The 20073-nt window shown below is 40.3% G+C and overlaps 1 long non-coding RNA gene across 1 annotated transcript; it reads right to left on the reverse strand.

Moving 5' to 3' along the window:
- Positions 1 to 455: 455 nt before the first annotated feature.
- LOC146444423 (uncharacterized) lies at positions 456 to 10782 on the reverse strand. Its single transcript, XR_014850658.1, has 2 exons — positions 10581 to 10782; positions 456 to 9589 (listed from the first exon to the last, which is right to left on the reverse strand). It is a non-coding gene; the product is annotated as an uncharacterized LOC146444423 (long non-coding RNA).
- Between the last annotated feature and the right edge of the window lie 9291 nt (positions 10783 to 20073).

The following is a 20073-nucleotide window of genomic DNA, read 5'->3' on the forward strand; positions in this document are numbered from 1 at the left end:
GCTCACCCTCTCTTTTTAGAGCAGAGCTCTTATTTGCTCTCCACCACGTAAGCTGGACTTGGAAGCAGATGATCTTTAAGGTCCCTTCCAAACCTAACCATTCTTTGATTCTATGATTTTAAGTGTTTACTTTTCTTTCTGGTTTGATCAGCCATTCCTTCCACTGTGCCAGGATATCCCTTTTCTCGTTCAAACCAGTTTCTTCCTTCAGGTTTCTGTAGAAACTCTATACAGTTCTCACTGTTTAGTCTGGTGGTAAAACTAAACTTGTTCAAACAGAAACGTAATTTTCCAGGGTGACGTTTCTGTGGAATTGTTTCCTTGTCCACAGTTTTCAGTTCAGAAAACTGAAGCTATGTGTTTTCCCCTGTGTTTGCCTTCACATCCTTCATTTTGGTTCCCATAAGCTTACTTTTATTCCCTCCTCAAAGACATGACTGTAGGATATGCAGTGGTTGTTTATCCCCATCTCTGCTTTTGTTCAAGATCCACATTCATTGACTTTATTAACATTCCAGTTGAAGTAAACATACATATAAATGTATAAATAAAAGAATAATAAAAATGTAATGTAAGAAGCAGATTCAACTTGAGCTTTGAACAATTTGCAAATTAGTGTGAAGGGACTGTCAGCTTGGTTAAGGGTTTGAAAAAATGTGGGAAGGCATGTATTAACTTGTTAAGTAGCAGATGAGAGCTGATCCAGACTCAGAGAATCATTACGCTTTTCCAAGTGGGAAGCTTGGACTTTTCTGTGGTAGGAGGATTAGTTTTCTTCCCTCTTGGTTTCAACACTAATATGAGGAAAGAATGGATTCTCATACTGGCTTTTTCCATGTTTCCAGTACCAGAATGAACAGCTTGCATGAGCCATGGAACTCTCAGGGTGGAAAGCTGCGAAATGTTTACCAGCTTATCTGATAATGTAAATGGGAAGAAAACCTTTTATGAGCTCGATGAGTAAATTTCTATTCTTGTTGCTGTGTGTGTTTATAAGCCTTTGCAAACACCCTATTTTAGCTGAACAAAATACTTAGATGCTTTTGCCTTCACTGGTTTTGAGTCAATGTTGATGTTAAGGTGATTGGTTAAGTAGGGGAAACTTCGTAGGCCATAGCAATCTTAAGAACAAAGATTTTTCTAGGTGTTTATCTACCCACTGCTTTTCTCCACAATATCTAAAGGATAAGAGCAATGCTTCAAATTAAGCTGCACAAAGTTTGAAAGTTGGTGACCTGGGGGGGTCAGAGAAAGAAGTGTCTCCCAGTAGCCAGCAATGATCAGCAAAGCTCTCCACCATGTAACTAAAGAATAGGGAGAATGCCAGAGACTCAGCAGTCTTAAGGAAGTATAACAACTTATATAGTGTATGTATAGAATATTTGCTAAATACTAGACAAAATGGCTATTTGTTGAATGTGGCACACATCACTATATCCATATTCTGAATGTGTCATGACCACACTTTTAAAGTACTCTCTGGCACTATTTTAGAGAAACTAATCACTGTGAACTGAAAGTACACTTCTGAAAGAACAAACGCAAGAATCAGCACTGCCAAATTGTGATTCAGGAGCAAAGTATGTGTTTTTCGCAGAGCAGAGGATCTTTCCTAGACTTTTCTAAGAATGATATGAATGAATCGATCATGAAACATTAATAAGACTCCAGTCAGAAAGCAGTAATTTTGCAAATTTCTGTTCTTCTTCCACTGTATAGCTGTTTTCCCAAGTGAGTTTTACAACCCAACCTGTTACCTCAATTACTTCGTCAACTGTCTGAGTGTACCTAAGCACTGCATTCACACATAATTGGGAAAAACTTGTCATTGTGTCCAACTGCAGGCCTCTGAGGCATTCTGGTCTCAGACCTCTGGACTGATGCCTGTGCTTCTATCAAGACCTCATTGCTGAGAAATCAGTCAGCACCAAGAAGCCAGACAGAGGTTTGTGTCCTTTAGTATCTGGGGGGAACTGGCTGGGGTGAACTTCAGAACAACACAGTAAGTTGTTCCAGTTGACCCTGAAAGGTGCAGCTCCTCTCCCAGCACATCAATCACTGATGTTGTAAGCAGTATCACAGGAATTAATTCAAAGACTTTTTGGTAATTCCACCAAAGTTCTCCACAGGGCTCTTTTGTAGTTTAATATAGGTTCATGTGGAAGGCAAGCAACACAAATTTATGTCAGAAAGACTATTTATACTTTGTTAAATCTTGTTACAGCTTGCTACATCACCAAAAGTTACAAATCATTGAAAACAGAAACCAGTTCTGAGTCACCTACAGTCTGAACACACCTACTTTAGCACAACAACAAAGGTCTTGGCCACAAAGACCCTCATTCCAGAAAATCTTAAATCTGGGAGTGGTTGATTTTCTTGTCACCCAAGTTTAAAGTCCAAATCAAAACTGGCTGCTTATCCTGCTAAATCCCATCCGTTAATGCCCTCTTGTACAAAGCTCTCTCTTCTTACAGGGGATAAGGTACCAACAGAAGCACAAGGAGAAGCACATCACATTGCACTCATAACAGTGCTTTTAGTGTGACTTCTGCAAAGGCATGTCAGACCCATTTTGTACACATGGCAGTAACCTAAAACAGGGTCTCATGTATTGAGATTTGTTCAGTCATACTGTTTGGCATTTCCCCACAGAAGATAGAGTTAATATTTGATCAGGTGTATCTGTCTGCACTTAGAGCAAATTTATACTACACAGAGGAATGGATCTCAAACTGACATTTTAAGTAAGTGAAAAACATGAACATACCAGTTGTCTCAAGAGACGGCGTTTGCAATTAGAATTTGGTTTAAAATAAAAATCAATGTTTAATTTGTCTTTTTTTAAAAAAAAGCTAGAAAATCCTTCATCAGTTCTACGTCAAAATCACTTCTTGACATTTTCAAGTGCAACTGCTGCTTAAACAGAGGAGGTCTTGGCAGCTATGTGACTGTCACTGCAACACAACCAGAAATGTACACCAGGAGCACCATTCTCCCCCTATGCCACCCAAGCTCACTTTGGATTTCTTTGCAGAATGCTTCTATTCCATCCTTTCTGTGACTCTTTTCCATGCCTCTTGAGAATGGTTGTTGGGGTCTTTTCTTATTTCCCTTCAGCCAGCAGAAGCTCTATAGCTTTGTTCATTTCCATTGTGACTAAGAAATCCTAAATCTTCACCTCATTAGTGCTTCAGTAAATCAGCCATCCTTGTATTACTGACATTACCTGAATAGTTCTGCTTTTAGCCAAAGCAGTTCTCAAGGCAGATCCTGGAATGGCCTCAAGGTTATTGCTCTCCTTAGTACTTCCTTGAGGTGGAGACAATATGTTGGCACTAACAATACACATCAGAGCCAAAGCAAGTAACGCCTTCACTAGCCAGTAGTTGACTCATTGAAATGAAAATCAAGTTTCACAACTTTGTGTCTCTGCCCAACACACATCCACCTCAAGATCTTATCCTGTTTTGTGGGTTAGAGCTCTTGGAGTCAGCAGAAGTGCAACTGAAAAGGCTGTAATTAATTTGCAGTGAGGTCTGTAAGATGGATGCAGTGTTTTATATATACATATATGTATATGTAGTGAGTTTAAAACGTCCTCATCTGTTACAACCAAATCTGCTGTTATCATGAAGCAGCTCTTTAACTTCTGCTTTTGCAATTTGCTTATTAATTTGTACAATGTGTGCTCAGAATTTATTCTTAAATATTGTACCGTAAGTGCCAACACGCAGAAAAGAAACCTGGAACTCTGAGCAAAGGACTTGTAGGTTTAGCCTTCTCACCCAGCCAGAAAGGTATAGCACACAATGAGCTCTGGACAAGCAACAATGGCTGCATGTCTCTCATCAGATTACCCAGTGCCATGCTAGAACACCACTAAAATTCATAGAATCATAGAATGGCTTTGTGGTAAGATAAGAAAAAGCTGCGAGCAACCTAAACCTAAATAAGTTACAGCTGTACCCCTAAAAAAGAGAAATAAACAACATTGTTAGAGAATGGAGCAGTAAATGCAGATGTGTGTGACTGATTGGAGAAGGCACCTGTGGCTGGTTTGCTAACAAACTATAATGTAATAAGGAGCACTACTATGCATATGAAGAAAGGGTATAAAAAGGTGTCCCAAGAAATAATAGGGAGCTGATGTTTGCCGCTGTGTGGCGTGTCAGCCTTGAGTCTACCGTCATGGTTTGGATTGGAAAGGACCTTAAAGATCATTTAGTTCCAACCCTGATACCATGGGCAGGGACACCTTCCACTAGACCAGGTTCCCTATAGCTCCATCCAGCCTGTCCTTGAACACTTCAAGGGACTGGACATCCTCAGCTTCCCTGGGCAACAGTAAAGGATGTTTTCCTGATATCGAATCCAAACCTACTTGCTTTCAGTTTGAATCCATTCCCCCGTCCTGTCATTACATGAACAAATGCAACAAGTAAACTGGAGTAACAAAATGGCCCAAGGAAATGCACACAAGACTGATCTTCTTTAAATTGTTAGAAGAGCACAAAAAGGATATACACAGTTACAGCAGACCCTGAAATATGGTAGCTGAAACAGAAAGAATCTTTGAAAGCAATAACTTGCAGCAGATTGAGCTTTGAAAAATAAAACTCTTATCTCAGCAGACACTAGGGTGTGTTGGTGATTTCACTCTGGAGTAGAAGGAAGGATTAATTGCCTTAGAAGCATGTAGACATTACTGTACTGCTGCTTTCTTCTACCACTGTAAAAACTCAGAACTGTATAAGACAAAGGAAGCAAAATTCAGAGATACTTTTGCCTGAGCTTTAACATTCCTTTCAGCTAAAAAGCAAGAAAATCAAAGTAGCAGATGTTTGGAAGACAATGCTTGTGATTAAATAATTATCTCTAGCAATTGATTTCCTATGACTGGAGCATGAACCCTCTGCCTCTGGAGAGTAATCTGGTGGCTTTCCAAGGCTGAACATCAATCACCATGCTTAGTGCTGCCTCAAATGTTTCCAGAGACTGGGCAAAATACTTTGATTAATATTTTGCCAAGCAGTCCATGTTTTTGTCTGCTGCATATGTGTTTTGGGGTTTTGTGCTGTGCTCTTACAGAAGCCTTGTTTTTGCTAAAGTGTTGTAACAAATAAACAGCACAGCCATTGTTCATAGTTTTTAATTGATTAGTCATCAGAAGCTATGTGCACAAGCTAAACAGGGATCTGATGTTAAACAAATTGCAAGGAAGTATTAGGGAAAGCCCAAGTAATTTGGAGTGCCGAACACAGTTGGAATTACAACATGCTCATTCACTCAAAAATAAGTTATGCTTCCTAGTTTTTTATTTCTCTATTAATAATACCTATCCACTTTTCTTTAGTACATGATCTTTAAGGTCCCTTCCAACTCAAACCATTCTATGATTCTGTGATTCTCTGATTATATGTTGTAAAGTTTAAAATACAACTCTTAGCACAGTGATTTGTTTTTGCAATCACTGTGTACCTAACCTACCATAAACTTAGGTTGCAAAAATAAGAGCCATGGGCAAACAGAAAGGACAAAACAAAGAGTCTGATCAGAAGTAAGAAGTAGAAACTGGTTTACAGTTCATGTGGAAGAAGATGGGGCAAAATCACTTTAAATAGAAAACTGCTATGGCTGTGTCATGACATAGCTTTTTCTCAGTGCCAGTATATTGTCTCTAATTAAGATTGATCAACCTTAAAAATGGAAATATTTAAAGCCTATGAGGCAGATTTTCATTGCCATTCCTGTATAAAAAACCTTACCTGTGACAGACCCTCCCTGTGACATCCCTGTAATTCACTGTAGTACACACATCAGAAACAACTGTGTTCTCCATAGGCTTTTAGTGATCAGCAGCACTCACAACACATAACAATACCCAATGGTTTTACTTCTTTCCTTTTCCTTACATGTCCTTCAAACACAAACATTAGCTCAAACTTCATAAGAGTAATTTGCAATTCTCTTGTCTTACCCAAAGGAGACCAACTCCTTACAGCACAAGAGCTTCTCCTAAATCCTATTCTTGTCCTACAGCCCTCAGCAGAAACTAGAACAGTCTCCAGCTTTCTTTCATTTGTCAAGATGTCAGAGTGTCCCCCTGCCACATTCTTCTCCTTAGATCTTTCTTCCAATTCCCCAGCTGCACACGACACCTTTGTCCTTATAAACTTCCTTTCTGGGCAAGCTCTTCAGGACTTTCAGCTCCCAGGTCTCTCAGACTTCACAAAGCCTGACTTAAGCACTTAGGACAGATTTCATTTCATCAGAAAATCCATCTTTGGCCAGCAGGAGTTGTGGGGGGCAGTTCTCTGACCTGTTCCCCTCTGTCTGCTTCGAAATTATTTCAGCCATGGAAATGTATCTGTAGTATACATCGTTACACTGGGGAAGATGAACCCAGCCGTGAGACCTTCCTGAACAGCCTACAGCATCTCTAAGAAATGTTTTGGATTTTAATTAATCATTTGCTTTATGATAATTGCTTTTATTGGATCATATTACAGAAGAGAAGGAAAACAATTTCCCTTGTGTGTTGCATTATGTTTTGAGATAGTAATTTCTTGTTGCATCCAGAAGTACTTGTGAGAGCTTTTTTTTTCTCCTGTGAAACTTTCCATTGCCTGCAGAGCTGGCATTCTCCTCAGCCAAAGGAAAGCAAACAGTAATGTGGAACACAGAAGCAGTTCATGAGCTGGTTTTCTGTGAGTGCAATCTTTAAAAATGAGTCGGCAAATGCTGACAGTAACGTTAAGCAATCCCAGCTCCCACTAACATTTTGTTTTCTCCCTTGGAGACCTTCATTATTGCTGCAAAGCACAACTGGACCACAGCAATAAACTGGCATTTTGAAGATGGGGAGGCTGAAAAGCAAGAAAAAGGAACAATTACAGATCAGGCAAACAAACTCCAATATTGTTATTTTCAACAGCCACAGGACCTTTTCAGCTGACTTTCATTAAAATTTCTTCATTTTTCCTGTTGGCAGTCACTCAAGGACTATCTCGCTATGGGAAGATAGAGGAAAGGACCTTGTGTGTATGCTTTTGTCCAGCTGGCCACCTTTGTTCCCATGATCCTTGCTTAACTGTGCTAGCAACTGACTTGTAATACTAAAGTAGGTAAAATACTGGCGCTCTGTTTATTGAGTTATTGAGCAAGGATTAATATTTTGCCTGGATTTTGGTAATCGAAACCAGGTCTCCACCCACAGTAAATACAGCTGCAGATGGCACAGTAAGCGGCTACATTCCAAAATAAATGAAGTTCATTTTGAAATTCTTTGAATTCAAATGCTTTCCTTCTCTGTATTTCCATCTACTCTTTTTGTCCTTTGTCTTTTCTCTAGATTCCATGTGAGTACCTGTGGAGATGGGCACTGCAGCATTCATGGTCACAGCCTGTGGGGGTTACCTGACTCATGGGTGTGCAGGGATGGTGACCGTGGGGTTCTCAGGATTCTGCAGTACACAAGGACACAGAGGTCAGGGGTTCTGTGAATTTCCTTGTTGCAAATTACTACAAAACTATTGTTAGTAAAAACAAAAATAAATATATTCTAGAAGTCACTACAAAATCACTACTATGAAAACAAGTATATGTATTACAAGAGTAAAGCAAATGTAGATATAAGGTATTGCAGAAGTCCAATGAGTGAAACAAGTACATACTTACACATTTTTACCTGTGAGCATGACTGTACATAGATTATACAAGGTGCTACCAGTCTGACACTCACCAAACTACTCCCAAGAGTGGGTCTGATTGACAATGGAGACGTTTTACTTCAAATATGACCCACATCATGGAGTCTGAAGTCAGCTCCAGTCTCCATGATGCATCCCCAGCAAGGGTCCAGTCTGTTTGGGAGATCACTTGCAGAATAACTCCTGCAGAGGAGCTCATTTTGTGTGGACAGCAAGTTACATTTTATACCTTTGTGGCATAAGTATCTGTGTGTACACACAGTTCCTAGAACAGTTGTAACTGTCTTCTGTTTTCCTGGAAGGTCCGTTTCTTTGTCTTGCCCCCATTAGGCGTTCTTTGTTCTGCTGACTGCTCACCATCTAGTAAATTTAGACTGAGTTTATCAGGGTCTGAGATTGTCAGGGATATCTTGGAGCTGTGACTAAGGAGATACCTTTTTCTGTTGGTTGTTTTACTGGATTGTCTTTGTTGGGGCTGCAGTCAGGTGCCTCAGTGGTCAGAACTTCCTTTCTCCTCTGCAGTGAAGTGGAAGAGAGAAAGGAGCACACAAAGGCAAAAGGTGCAAGGTGTGCAGTGTGAGAGATCCCCACTGTGACTGGGCAAAGGGTACTTTGGTTCAAGCATTACCAACAAGTGGGCCTGGCTGAAATCAGCCTTGCTCTGCAAGCCAGAACAACTGTGGGAGGCTGTGTCTTCTAAATACTAAGGTGTCTAGGCTGTGTCTTATCAGGAATTAACAGTACCAGCATAACTGGGACTAGGCAAAACTCAAACAACTAACCAGTGTAATGTTTAATGCTGGTGAACTTAGAAAGTTAAGATTAAACTTAAGAACATATTTTATATTCAACTATTTTCTTCATCTTTTCATGGTATATCAAGTTACTTCATGCCTCAAGTAAAGTACCAGGTTCCTATATTATACAAGTTTTAGAAACAAAAGTGAACATACCTCCTATATGCATCCTGCATTCAAATATTTCATAGTGACAACAGGTGAAAATCATTCAGATAATTTGACTTGTCTCCACTGCAGCTGAAGCCTTTTTTACTTGAGATGTCAAAGCAAAATAGAGGATGATAGCATAGGAAGGTTGAAGCCTTCCTGCCTCCCAGCATCCTACCAAAGAAACAGCTTTCTCTGAAGCACCCAGAGCTTTCTGCTGGTAAGTGTAGAGCTTAAATTAATACTGTAGAAAGTAACAGAGATTCAAGTGCTGGAGTTCTCCTGATTATACACCTTTCTGATTCTAGTGTCTCTTGCCTTTTTAACTGAGATTTACCATTATATGTATTACTTATAATCATCCTTTTTGTAATATTGCATCCCGTGTCTTGTCCCATTATGCAAAGCAGTGTACAAACAGCTGTGATGTACACTTTTGCCCTAAAGGGCACAGAATACATGTAAAAATAAAGGATATTACCAATAAATTTATATGGGAAAACAAAGTTGGTAATAACAATAAATGAGGACTCTTGCTATGCTCTCCCAAGGGAGACAATGCAGTGTGTTCCAAACCCTCTATTGTGAGATAAATCTCCTAATGCTTTGATAATTTTAATTTTATAGGACGCATTACTGTCTCAACCTTTGTCTTAGACCTTCAAAGCTTATCAGATCAGCCAGACTTGTATAAAGAGGAAAATTTGAGCAGGACCTACACAGACAGTCAGAGACAGCCTTCTCAAAAATATGGTATTATCATGCTGAGTAAGTGGCAAGAAGGAAGTTTGTATTAGTAGGAAAAAAGGAGGATGGGTCAGGTTTCTGAGGCCACATCTAAAAGCAAGATTAAGAAAAGTGAAGTGAAATATCATTACAAAGTGTGGTGAGGCTGTGCTTGCAAGTAGAGAAAGGTTTCTTCATGATTTCCTGCAAAAGAGTAACCAAGAGTTTTTAGAACATGTTTGTGACAAAAATTTGAAGTGGAATCCTAATTCAAATCTGTCATTCAACTGTTATCATGCTGCTGTGGTTCAGGGGTGGAGCAGCATGAACAGCAGCCACACCTTTGACTCAGAGGTTAACCACTCTTTTATGTGTATAGCTGGAGGGAGAGACAGGTGTCAGTCTTTCCATTTTTGTTCATGTCAATGGAACTGTCTGGATTTGGGGGCCAGGGTGTTATTATTTATCTACATGAAGTATCAAAAAGCTGTTAAATAGTCAGGAGGACCAAGTGGGAGCAAATATTGTTTGAGTAGTCCTGACTTTATTTACAGGATTCAAAGCAATCAAAACCAGATCGCTATTGATGTGGATTTGTTTGGAGGCTTCTTGTCTATCCTTTTGCAAAGAAAGCTTGTGACAATAATCTCATAACCAGTCAACTAGCTGTTTTCTTTTGTGCCACAATAATTGCTATCTTTTACTGATTTATGAAATCCACTTTTGCTGATTTTGCTTTTTGCAATACTCTGTAATGAATGCAGAGCCACCTTGTTCACCACTGCTCACAGCAGCCTTGATATTTCTCCAGCTCAGCGTAAGCACACTGAGATGACAAAGGTCAGATGACAAAGGTCTGTGAGACTGAGCAACACAATCAGTTTAAGAGAACATGCTGGTCACATCAAAGCTTTCTCCTTTGGGGCATTACTTAAAATGGTACTCAATCACTGTCTGAGAGGGTGTTAGCTTGACCAGAGTATCTGATGTAAGAGGAGGCAAAAACCTGGATCAGGGACTAGCAATTAACTGGAGACACATTTGTAGTTCGACCTGATGCTAGTGTAAGCTATTAAACTGGCAATATTAGCTTCTCATGAGTACTAAGCATGGAGTTTGAAAGTGAATTAAAATGGACAAAGCAGCTGTGCTTTCTCAATACTTTTTTTGAAATGCATTAAAAAGTTCAACTTACTGTAATGACCAACTTCTCCCCACACGTCCAGACTGGCCTCTGCAGGTCAAAGAGTGGCCACTTTTGCAGAACTGAGAAGGTGATGCTGTACAAGGGAGCATCTCTTCCATCCCTGGAGCAAATGGGAGCGGCAGTTAGGAGCAAGTGGGAGTGGCAATTAGAATGCTCTCAGCCTCCATTATGCCATCAGGTGATGAGTGAGCTTCACATCTTCTTGATTTCAGTTTCTTGAGCTTCAGCCTGAAGGGGGGAAGAGGAGTCAGACCACAGAATATTGTTGGTGTTTTTTCTTAAACAAGGAGACACCAAGGGTGGAATTTCACATTACAAGCAGGCAAACTGGAAACAGTAATTTTTGTTCATGTGATTCAACTGTAAGTGCTCGCTTTATTTCCCCACCCTTCATCTGTGCTTTGTTGGTGCTGTGTTGCTCAGAAGCATTGCAGGGAACAGTTGCAGGATGATGGCATACTTGGGTGGGGGAGCAAACAAGGCAAAGGACAGAAAGGACTGCAAGGGAAAGAACAGAGTGAAAGGAAAGAAGCCAAATCTGTAATTTAGATAAGCTGTCTCTGACATAGCTCTTACTGTAGAACAGACTTTATCTCCATTTTTAGAAAGTTAAGTGCACAGATTCAACAAGTATCAAAACTTGTGTTTTCCCTTGTTCTTTTACTTAGCAGAAGCTTCTCAAAGCTTGTTTGCTCTATTTAAGAGGAACTTTTCAAGGACATGTTTCATTTTGCTGAAAACATTACAAATCTGACATACTTTTATGCTGGCCAGGTGAAGTTGTTTATCAATGCTCAAATGCAATGGGGAGGGGAGGGGAAGGAGCATGGTTAGAAAGCTGTGCCCCAGGCAGAGGAGGTCCTCTGCCCTTCCAGGAGATTCTGTGCCTGGGAGGTTCTTCCCTGGACCTCCCCCTGACCTTTGCTGTCCATCCCAGCCATTAACCTGAGAGATCCAGTCATTAGGAAAGCCACAGTAGAGAAGGGGAAAGAAATAGCATAAGCAAAGCAGAGTTGTATGGTGGCATTGATTGACTGCTGTGAAGGAGCAACTGTTTAGGAAAACTTTCAGAGGTGCCATGACATGGGAGACAAACTAGCCTAAGACCCCAGCTGACCTTGGGCAGAACAATCACAGGCTGTCTTCTCACCTTCCTTGTACTGGTAGCTGCAGCAATTAGGACCCAGAATTTTCTAAGTTTTCTGGTAATGGATGGCATCAATGACTTATGGAGAAGATGTTGCAATAACAGTGTTTCTTCTGGTATGGCACAGAAAGCAAGCTCCCAAAGCATAGACAGACATCAGATAAAAGATCCTAAAAGAAAAATACTCAAAGAGTTTAGCTGGTAAATCTCAGCAAATATGAGCATGCATGAGATGAAATATGCAATAACTTACAGGTTGGCCAAATCCACACAACACTTCAGAGAAATGCATGGTACACATTCCTGTCTCTGTTCCTGTTCATGACTTTATAGCATGTAGACATGGTGTTTTTCTTTTTTAACATAATTTTAGAGATTTCTGAATGGATTTGGGCAATTCTCCTATTTTAAAAATATGCTTTGATTATTATGGAGCATACAAAATCTCTGTCCAAAGGGATAAATTTAACATTTTTAAAAAGAGGTGACTCAGAGACTTGCAGAGTTTCTGTCAACCCTATTCATGCTATGTACTAATTATTATGGGTATTGTAACTTCTCTTCTGAAGTCTTATGCTAGCCGGTTACAACATATTAAAACAGGCCAAAACACACTGTTTACAAATCAGTTGCATATGGAAGACTGATGGAGTTTTCTGTATGTGTTCATTGCAACAGCAATGAAAAACTTTCTTTGAAAAATGTTCTTAGGAAAACTAAACCCACCATTTTATTGGATATAAATTTTTTTTTGAAACCTAGAAAAAAACAGACTACAGGGAAAACACTCCTCATTGTGAGAGCAATTTTGCAGGGAGGTCACTGGAATACACTCTGAACCACTTATTCAAGAGGTTTTCAGCCACAAGTGGAGTTACACATAGGCAATCTGTTACCCCGAATATAGGACACGGTGGCAATCAGTGCAGCACTAAGGCAGTTTGGACTGCAACTGAAACATTACTCAAAAGGTGCCAGCACACTGTGATTAGTCCTCTGTGGTTTGCCAGGCTTCCTGCCTCTCCCTGTAACACTCAATAAAGGAAAAACTGTCATGGTCATAAACAATAAAAGTATCATCAGCACTTGTAGATGTTCCAAATTTGAATTTTGTTGAAGAGGTGATTTAATTTTATCCATTTTTTTCCGTTCAGCATTTTCAGATATTTGATAGCATTTGTCAATCTGGGTCAAACAGGATGCTAATTTCCTGCTTGTCCTAATTGATACAAGTTAATTCAACTTGCTATGCTCACCTCTGGGTCCATAGATGCAATATGAATGTGACCCATGTGAGGACTAGCAGCTGGTACCCAGGAGCAGATGCTGCTTTTGATTCCTAAAGTCATATTTCTCGAGCATCTCTCATTCTGAAGAGATGGCAGTTTGCGAGTTCCATGTATGTCATCTTTGCTTGGCCTTTCATAATTTTTATTGTTTAGTTGATAATAAGTTTCTTGCTGGTAAGATACATGAAATAAATACATTTTACTGGCAGGTTTGTGGTGTGTCTTTTTTTGTCAGTGTTGTCAGCAGCTATAAATAGTAAAAAGATGCATTCATCACATTAATCCATGATTTCTTTATTGAACTGTAAGTGCCAGTTCTATGTTCAGAATTGTGTGGACATGAGCTAGATTAATTTTATCTGTATGAATTACCTTATGGATCTACCTACATGAGATTTACCTGACACATTTTTACCTACTTTCTCAGTCTTTTGAGATGGAGTTTCTTATCACAGTCTCTGTTTTCTTTGACTTCTAACCTCAGTCACAGTCTTCTTTCAGGAGTAGTCTCATTCCCTCCTCCTCCAAAGTAGGTGTCTCCAGTCTCCCTGTTTCTGGAGGCTCCCACAGTACAGTTATTCATGTCCTCTCCAGTGGCTATCATTCCCAATCTCTTCACTCATGTCCTCTTTCAAACAGTACCTTCACCACACCCTCTCTGTATTCTCACCTGTTCATAATTTCCTCTTCTCTAGTTCTACACACGTGTATTTCTCTCCCAATCCCTGTATTCCCATCTAACTTTCACCTAATTCCCATCTAACTCTTCTCATGGTGTTTCTTTCTTCCTACAAAAGTGGCTAATACCAGTCTCCTTGTCTAGACAATCTTCACCTCTTTCAAAACTTTCTTCTCTTTGTCAGGTTCTCTTTCCTACCCACTTTTGCTGTTTTCTGTTTCCTTCAAACTGCTGACCAGAATATGAACTACTTGCTCATAATCCATCTTTAATGGGAGTTAGTTCTTAGTTCTCAGTCTTAGGCTCCATGTTCAGTCTGCCCCAGTTCTCCTACTGTGCAGCCACACTCCTCAACATCATCTTTGAGATTCACCATATACTTCTTCCTTCCACTCCTTTGCCTCTGCCCCAGGTGTAGGCCCCTGTGCACTCAGGGAGATTAATTCCTGCTGCGGGATCAGCACAGACAACTGAGGAGAGACCACATTTCCTTCTCTTAGTCATAGTGAAGCTTGATTGTCATGTACTAAATACGGGAGGTGTGTGCTTTTCTTCACAGACTGGAGAATCGTATTGCTCTGCAGACTTGTTCTGTCTCTCAGCATTAAGAGCCACAAAGCAATGGAGCATGTTCAGTAAGGCTGAAAACTTCAGAACTATAGGTTGCTAAACCTCAAAAGACTCTCTTGACCACTGTATTGGGAAATTTTCCATTTTCTATAAAAGCAGCAATTTGACATTTAACATCTGACATCATCTCACCATATTTCTCAAATACATTTCATAATTGAGCTAATAACACTGAATATTTTATGTATTTTAGTTTCAAAGTTCCTAATTTCTCATAATGATGAAAGCAAGTGGATTTGGATTAAACAAATCAGAGAAGAAAAATGGGAAGGCAAACCTGATGTAAAAAAGAAGAGGGGAAAAGAAGTATTTGAACTTGTAAATAATGATGATAGGAGTGGAAAAATTGTGATGTGTGCATAACTTTATCAGAGAAGCAATATGAAACATAGAAGAGAAATAAGAAACAATCAATCAAAACAAAAAATTGTTTAAAGAAATTACAGAAAAAGTACCATTATTTTTTTAAAAGCCCAAATATTTAAATTTTCATTAAAAGTAGCTGAACATATGAAAGATGAAAAAATGAAATTTTATTTTAGAATTATAAAAATAAAAGGGGGGGTAAAGTGGAAAAAAACAGAGGAGAAGGAAAGTGACTACAAAAGGAACACTGATTGTGATTTCAAAGTGCTTCAAAGTATTGCCATAAAGCTGCAACTTTCTGAGAAGCCACCAAAGGACATGCTTGAAAAGGAAGTGAGGCATGTGCCTTTGTGGTTTGCTGACCCAATTAGTGAGGTAAATTGTCCTGATTTAGTAAGTAGGAGGATATGGCTTTATAAATCCCTGTCTCAAATATAAGTAGTAGTTTACCCATTTTAACAACATAGCTGTGATTCCTTGCTGCTTAGTTGTACTTTCTGTTGAAGACAGTTTGTTGGGGCATTTTTCTTATACATAGTGCTAAGCCAGCTAGTATTTTTATTTTTGTGTAAGTCCTCACCTCACAAAGTCTTTACCAAAAATAATAGATTGCTTTCGCTAGGTGAAATGCATTGTGAAGTCTTACAGAGCAGATTCTTTGTTCATTTTGAGTAGGTCAGTATTGAATAAATAGCTGAGCCAGCTTTGAATACAAATGGTCTCTTACCTTAATTTTACAAGAAAATGCTGTGAAGGATGGCATCATTTAGTCTGAGCTCAGGAAGACAGCAAAGGTCTGCTCAAAAAGATTCAAAAGTTCTTCCTTTGTCTACCAGAGAGCATAAGGTTAAAGTTCCACAATTAAAACATAACTAGGCAGTCATTTTAATCTAGAATTTCTTTCCAGAATTAAATAAAATCACATTAGACAATAGTTTTTGGCAATGAAATGAGATCATTTTTGTATAATATAAAATGCAGCTGTTCAACAGGGAGGGATTTTGTCCAGGCCATAATAGGCACTACTTAAATAATGCAGTGACATTGCCAGTATTCAACTAGTTTTGGCTAAACCTTGAATCTTGTGCCTGAAGTGATTGTCATCATTCCAACCCTTATACATCCTTGTCCTTCTTCACCTAATCTTTTTCCTCTCTCTTTAATGCCTTAGAGTTTATAAACCCATGTATAACTTAGAAATACTTATAAGTCCATTAGAAGTTGGAAACTGTCATTTTCACTGTTATGAGTGTATCAAATTATGAGCACCTAAGATTGTTTTGACATTTCTGGAGATAGGGTTGGCTCTACCTCTTTTCACTTCTCCCCCTCATTTCCAGGCAATTGGAAAAATATATAACAATGAAGGGATGTGCTGAAGGTTCCTGTTTTATCTTCTTCTTCCATGTGTGTCAGGGAAAAGGAGAAGGTGCTGCCAAACCATCTTCCTCTGTTGTCAAGTTCTGCATATTTTTAGATTAGAACAATAGCATTTGACTTGAGAGCAATTCCCTAACAGCCTAAAAAATTGCCAGCATGCCTAAATATTTTCCTAATTCTCACAACACTTGCATCCCTTACAGGTAACTTTTTAATTCTCTTACAGCTTCAGAATTGGGCAAGTGGCTCAGTCCTCCTTGTCTTTTCATGCTGTGCATCTCTGCCCTACTGCAGGGCCTTTGAGGTGTCCCCAAGTTATTCCCAGGCTGATGCTCCTTCACAGTGTGCGTCAGCTCACTCTTCCCTATAACCTGCTTCAGCCCTGTGATGAAAACAGGCTTCCTGAGAAATTCCTCACCTAGGTGAGAATATTTGCACCTCATAGCAGGTATGTGTACACATCTTATGAAGCTGAGCAAAAATCTCTGCTGTGCTGTGATAGCCAAAACCTGACAGAACTGACCACACCTGGACTGGCTAGGGGTGGAATGTATTGGGTTTGTATGACCTGGTTTCTGGCGGGGGGGGGGGCCATGAAGGTGGCTTCTGTGAGAAGCTGCTAGGAGCTTCCACCATGTCCAGCAGAGCCAGTCCCTGGCAAAGGTGGATGTGCTGCTGGCCAAGGCTGGGCCAATTAGAAATTGTGGTAATGCCTCTGTAATAACATATTTAAGAAATCAAACATTGTGGTGCTGTTTTAGTTGGAACTAGAGAAGAGCAGAGTGAGAACATATGAGAACAATTCTGCAGACATGAGAACAATTCTGCAGACATCAAGGTCAGTGAAGAAGGAGAAGGAGGAGGAGGTGCTCTAGGCACCAGAGGCAAGATTCCTCTACAGCCTGGAAAAGTGCAGGAGCAGCACTGTTGGGGCCTTGCTGCAATCACCTTGGCATGCCTTTTCCAGCCCCAGTGTTCTTGGAGCTCAAGGCTCTTTAGATCTCTGAACCCTAACCCTAAGCGTAACCCTAACCCTAGCCCTAGCCCTTAAGCCAGACCTAATGCCATGGATTGTCCAGGTCACAAAGTGCAGGAGCAGCACTGTTGGGGCCTTGCTGCAATCACCTTGGAATGCTTTTTCCAGCCCCAGTGTTCTTGGAGCTCAAGGCTCTTTAGATTTCTCAACCCTAACCCTAAGTGTAACCCTAGCCATAGCCTTAGCCCTTAAGCCAGACCTAATAACATCGGTTCTCAAGATGACAACTTGCAGGACCAGCACTGCTGGGGCCTTGCTGCAATCACCTTGGCCTTCCTTTTCCAACCCCAGTGCTCCTGGAGCTCGAGGCTCTTTAGATCTCTGAACCTTAACCCTAAGCGTAACCCTAGCCCTAGCCCTTAAGCCAGACCTAATACCATGGGTTCTCCAAATCACAGTTGTAGGAGCAGCACTGGTGGGCCTTGCTGCAATCACCTTGGCATGTCTTTTCCCGCTGCAGAGTTCTTGGAGTTCAAGGCTCTTTAGATCTCTCAGCCTAAACATAACCCTAAGCATAACCCTGATCCTAGCACTTAAGCCAGCAATAACACCATAGATACGCCAGAGGACAAAGTTGCAGGAGAAGCAATGTTTGGGCCTTGAAGCGGTGGTCTTGGCATGCATTTTCCAGCCCCAATACGATGGAGTTCCAGGATCTATAGATTACTGAACCCTAACCCAAGCCCAAACTGGAAGTTTGGCACAGGGCCAAGGGGAATAGGGTTATCCTTAAGGTTAGGGTTGAGAGATCTAAAGAGCCTTGAGCTCCAGGAACACTGGTGTTGGAAAAGGCATGACAAGATAATTGCAGCAAGGCCCAGACTTTGCTGCTCCTACAATTTTGTGACCTGGAGAACCCTTGGTATTTGTTCTGGCTTAAAGGCCAGGGTTAGGGTTAGGGTTGAGAGATCTGAAGAGCCTTGAGCTCCAAGAACACTGGGGCTGGAAAAGATGTGCCAAGGCAATATCTGGAAGGCCCCAACATTCTTGAATCTAAAGGTTTCTTTTCTGAAATGCCATAGTGATGAGCACCTCTTGGCACAATGCAAAGCTGGCCATAAAGGGCTGGCTAGGGTTAGGGTCATGAAATCTAAAGAGCCTCAAGCTTCAAGAACATTGGGGCTGGAAAAGGCCTGCAAATGTGATCATGGCAAAGCCCCAGCAGTGCTGCTCCTACAGCTCTGTGATCTGGAGAACCCATGGTGTTAAGTCTGCCTTAAGGGCTTGAACTATGGTTAAGATTATGCTTAGGGTTATGGCTGAGAAATCTAAAGAGCCTCGAGCTCCAGGAATTATGGGGCTGTAAAAGGCTTTCCAAGTGGTTTGCAGGTTTCTGTCTATCAGTTGATTTGGGCTTTACAAATAAAATACCTCTCTCTAATTAGATACATTTTTTTAACAAAAATGTATGATGAACAAAGAGAAATTATAGTGGTAATACAGGTTTGAATATACAGTTTACATATTGAATGCTTTTTTAAATAACCTGAGCCAGATAAACTGAAGAAAACCTTAACATATAATTTTAAGCATTTTTAAAGGAAAATCTTCCCCTTTGTCCTGATTTTTACTTGAATAGAGCCAAAAAAAATTTCTTCTAGTAGCTGGTACTGTGCTGTGGGTTGATTCAGTATGAGAACCGTGCTGATAACTCACAGATGTCTCAGCTATTGCTGAGCTTACCCTGAGTCAACAACTTTTTAGTGTCTCCTGCTCTGCCAGTGAGCAGGTGACACCAAAATCTGGGGGGGCCAAGGCCAGGACAGCTGCCCCAAACTGGCCAAAGGGATTTCCCTTCCACCGAACATCATGCCCAGTACATAAACTGGGGCGAGCTGGCAGGGAGGGGCTGGACATTGTTAAGGAAGTGATGAGCAATTTTATTGTGTATCACTTGTGCATTTTGGGGTTTATTCCCCTCTTCCTTTCAGTTCTGTTATTTTTATCATCATCCTTAGAAGCATTAGTATTATATTAGTATTATTATACTAGTAGTAGTGGTAGTAGTATAGTAGTATTATATTTCTCCTTTTCAGTACTACTATTATCATCCATATTATTATTTGTTTTAATTTTTAAACTGTTGTTATATCAACCCACAAGTTTTTACTCTTTTCCAGTTCTCTTCCACATACCTCTAGGGGCAGAGTGGAGGAGCAAGTGATTTGGTGCTTGGCACTCAATTGCTGACTGGGATTAAACCACAACACCCATTCATTCCATTTCCTGTGACACCATCTTTCAAACCCATTTAGGAGTTTTCTTGCTAAATGTTAAAAATAACTCAAAGTGATGACTAGACTGCCTTTGATTACACAGGGGAGAGAAGGAGAGAGCATGGGCATGCAGACAGCATTCTGGTATTCAGTTATCTAGAACAAGAATCTCAAGAAGTGGAAATACAGAGCGTGCAGTCACTACAGGATTTGTAGGGCTTGTATCTTCACCCCCACTCCCATGAATCCATGTGAACTGAAGAGCTCACAATACTCCATTAAAAACCCATTGAAAATTAGCAGAGAATTCCACAGGGCACTTCACTTTTCACTTTGGAATGCTCCATATAGCTTCTTTTCTGTCGTATCTTAAATGCGTTTAGTGCTTCATTTGATCTCCAAACATTTCATCCAAACATTCAGGGTTTTCCTTCTGAAAGCATCATTCAGCAGAAAGAAGCCCTTGCTGTTCTGGCTTGCCCATGGATTCCCTAGAGCATCCACATGTGGATTTTGCTCACAGAAGCCCCTACTGAAGAAGAGGGTGAAGGACAACTACTTAAATGCTCTATTAAGGGGTTTTTTTCTCTTTTATAGTTGACGTTTGAGCATGCTTTTCTATCCTTCTAGCTAAAAACTCATGTTTTTAGTCTCTCTCTTCCCCAGACTTTGTGCAGGATGCAGATTGGATACTTCCTGTTGGACAGCATGTGCCTGAAGTTCTCTGATTATTCACCC

Source organism: Lichenostomus cassidix, chromosome 1 (genome assembly GCF_008360975.1).
Source record: "Lichenostomus cassidix isolate B80296 chromosome 1, HeHo_3.0, whole genome shotgun sequence".
Taxonomy (NCBI): domain Eukaryota; kingdom Metazoa; phylum Chordata; class Aves; order Passeriformes; family Meliphagidae; genus Lichenostomus; species Lichenostomus cassidix.